We start from the raw sequence: 3,975 nt of genomic DNA, 5'->3' as shown, positions 1-3,975 counted from the left end.
ACCAGAACCCCATCTCTCAAAAGAGTCTAGGTTATATCTTGTTACTGTTTCCATTTGGTCTGAAAATAGTCATTCTAGTGGCCATGAAGCAATCTCTCATAGTGTGTCCACTGAATGTGTACGATGCAGTAACAGTAGCCCTCATTTGTCGACATTCATCTGTATTTGTGGAGTTATTCCTCTTTAAACCTTTGTCTATTTAAAACCCAAGTTTTTGTTGCCATTGAATTTCCTCCGACATTTAGTAACATAGATGCTAAGCTCATCAATGATATGATCTGTAAATACTTGTTGTAAGTTGACTTTTTTGCTTTTAAAGTTTCTTTTGACCCATGAATGTTTCAAGTTTTGAGGGAGTCCAATTATCTAGTCTTTCTTATATTATCTAATTTTCACTATCATTGGGAAATAATTATTATTAAATCAAATGTCATGAAGACTTCCTAATGTGGTTTCTTCTAAAAGCTTTTGTGTTTCCAGTTTTACATTTAATACTTTGACTCATTTTAATTTTGTAAAATGTGTTCCAATGTGAAGACTCATCTATTTTTTTTGCATATAATATCTAGTTTTCTTAGCATTATTGTTAAATCTCTATCCTTTTTTCTAGAACTAGATGTGAGAAACTAGAACACTGAGAAGTAAATACTACTTCATGAGAGCTATAAAAAAGACTATTTTAATTACTTTGCTAAACAAAAATAATTGCATAGGCATTAATTATGTCTGTCTATATGGTACCAGTGTGAAAGAAAATAGTATAATGAGGAAGAGTAAGGGAGTGGAGAGAGAATGTTTAAGATTATAGGGAGTTATGAGAAATGTACATTGGATACTTTTATGAAAATTACCTTATGAAAGTCAGTACTACATGAAATAAATATATATCCACAAAATTAAAAATCATGTATATAATTTAAAGCTGTTTCAGTCATGTAAGGCATTATCAGATTCACAGTTTTGAGTTTTTCAAAAGGAGTTATAAATAATATTCTATATGTATTTTCTAAAATCATTACTGATGAATTCAAATTAAGATGCATAAGGTCATATTTTAACTTGTATTTTTCTTTTTTTATGTTAAGGTTAGCTTTATTGAATTATTTTAAACCCGACAAATAAAATGCTGGTTCAGTACTAAGATTTTCCAGAAAATTTTTAGTTTTATAATGGGAGAATATGAATATAAACTTTTTACTCTTTTGTGCAAAACAAAGCAAACATAATCAAAATTATAAAATAAAAGTTCAGCATAGAAATGCTGTTACCTCACAGTCTGATGGGTCCAAATCTACCACATTAATCAGTGTATATGTTAGAATCCTGAGTTCTTTCTTGACAAGCCACCTTTCCTGTCACTTGAATGAACATTAAAACTCCAGGATATTTCTCCATCTTAAGTGATCAAAGAGCAAATTAACACAATTCAGGGCTAAGGGAAAAACATTGTCCAAAACCAAATCTATCTAAAAAGGGTCACCATGGAGCCCAACAGAGGTACCCTCTGCCGTGGGAACACATTGATGGATCCGGGACACTCGTCTTTTATCTCATTTCCTTGGGAAGGCAGTCAAGCCCTTTCTCCTGAAGTAGCAACAGTGCTTTGAGCTTAGCGACTTGAGGGTGAAGCATCGTTCAATAGTAATTTCTGTTAATTTTTATACTTCTCAATGTGCTCACGAGCTATGATCAGCCCCTGAAACTGTGCAGTATCTTCATAAATCTGATAGATCTTGGCATCCCTCATCAGCTTTTCCACGGGGTGTTCTGTGTTGAATCCATAGCCTCCGAAAATCTGCACAGCATCAGTGGCTAACTGATTGGCAATGTCTCCAGCAAAGGCCTTTGCAATAGAGGCATAGTATGTGTTCCAGTGGCCGGAGTCAACTTCCCAAGCTGCTCTCTGGTAACTGAGTCTAGCGAGCTCAACTTCTGAGAGCAGAAACGAAACTCCTTGGTGCTCCAATAGCAGCTTTTCAAACGTTTTCCTATCCAGGGCATAATTTGTAGCTTCATCCAGAGCTCTCTGGGCCAGCCCGACAGCTCCAGCTGCCACCGTGGGTCTGGTTCTATCTAAAGCCCCCATTGCGATCTTGAAACCTGCTCCTTCACCAATTAGCACATTTTCCTTGGGCACTCTGACATCTTCGAAGGTAATTCCTCTGGTGTCGGAGCATCGCTGGCCCATGTTTAATTCCTTTTTTCCAACATGTATTCCTGGGGTGTCGGCTTCCACGATGAATCCAGTAAAGGTTTTACTAGCAGGTACTTTAGGATCTGGGTTAGAGCACGCCAGTAAGAAATACCAGTTGGCCTTTCCTCCGTTGGTTATCCACATCTTCTGGCCATTGATAACATATTCGTCACCCTTCTTCTCAGCTTTGGTCTTAATGCCTGCCACATCAGAGCCTGCGGAGGGCTCAGTCACACAGTAGGCACACATCATCGGCTGCTCGGTCATCCTCCCCAAATATTTCCTTTTTTATTGGTCATTTCCAGCAATAATCATAGGCATTTGCCCCAGAGAATTTGCTTCAATGGCAGTCTGCACCCCTGTACACCCGTATGCCAGTTCTTCTGTAATCAAACAAGTATCGAAAGTTCCCAGGCCAAGACCACCGCAATTCTCTGGAATGTGTGCCTTGATCAATCCAAGTTCCCATGCTGTTTTGATGAGAGGGAATTGGTATTCACCGCTTTTATCGTATTCTGGGGGCGACAGGAATTATTTCCTTTCTGGTAAACTTCCAGGCAGTTGCTTGAAACTCTTTCTGTTGTTCCGTCAACTCAAAACTAAACCCTAATCTGGGCTCCTGCTTGAGAGATATCTTAGTGTGTAGTGCTCGACACTCAAAATGAGAAACATTTCTCAGGACTCTGCAACCTCTGCGAATACCGCTGCCATGATGACTCCTCGCTCTGCTCTAACTTGTATTTTTCAATTAAGCTTTTTTTTTTTTTTAAAGTCACATCCATCCTACAATTTTCTTGTTCTATTGAGCATATGCTGAAACTTCTACTGTTCATTACATAATCTACCACAATGCATTAGTAGATTATACTCTCTCTTGTGGACAATTATTTAAGTCCTTAAAGATCATTAGCTTAAGAGATGGACAATTCCTACCTGTAATAAATGCCACATTGCAGGGAAAAATAGAGGCTGCTGTGGCTAGTCCCACATGCCAAGGAAGGTCTAACATTCCAGCAGCCTGGAGGCTTTGGCAGCGGCAGGCCCCAATGACACAAGGAAGTCCTTGGTTCCAGAAAGGTTTATTGTCATGGTGGATGGTGGATGGATCTAGGCGTACCCCCATAAAACTCAGGGCAGACCCGAGTTAAATAGGGAGGGAGAGAGGGAGAGGACCTGGGGAGGATGGGGAGGATTGGGAGGATTAGGGGAGGATCTGGGGAGGCATGCTTAATTTGCTCCGCCCTCTAGCCTTCATTAGTATGTAAATCCCTAGAGCCTGAGGCCTCTAGTGACCCTCTACCATGCACTTTGGGAGGGGCTGTCTGGCCTTCATTAGGATGTAAATCCCTAGGGTCTGAGGCCTATAGTCTGGCCTATGTGACTGAACAATGTAATTCTATGGAGACTGGACTACTTTTCAGGACCCTGGGTTCTTGGGGCACACCGAACTCCTGCAGGTTCTCATGCAGAGTCTCGGGGTTCTAGGCAACTGCTCAGCCATGACCCAGGATACCCTTACGCAGTCCCACACCACGTCTCTCTGTAATGACTGTGCCTAGGTCTAGCAGAGCTATTTAAAACCATTGGCCCAAACCTGAGGTTGATCCAAATGTATTGGAGAAGTAAGATTAATTAAATAAATTAACATCTTAGATATTTATATATCAGTCTCATTTTCAACTAAATTTAGCATCAAGTCTTATTCCCCATAGTCAATGGTCTCTGGATACTCAGATAATTCTGTTCTTAAAGAGAAAGCTGATTTCCTTGATTGCTAATTA

General features: G+C 39.8%; 1 pseudogene; it reads right to left on the bottom strand.

The window, feature by feature from the left end:
• Positions 1-1,651: 1,651 nt before the first annotated feature.
• LOC114611322 lies at positions 1,652-2,550 on the bottom strand (annotated as a pseudogene).
• Between the last annotated feature and the right edge of the window lie 1,425 nt (positions 2,551-3,975).

The sequence above is a fragment of the Grammomys surdaster genome, unplaced genomic scaffold, assembly GCF_004785775.1.
Source record: "Grammomys surdaster isolate TR1022 unplaced genomic scaffold, NIH_TR_1.0 126091, whole genome shotgun sequence".
Taxonomy (NCBI): Eukaryota; Metazoa; Chordata; class Mammalia; order Rodentia; family Muridae; genus Grammomys; species Grammomys surdaster.
This window is presented reverse-complemented; position numbering and strand designations above follow the sequence as displayed.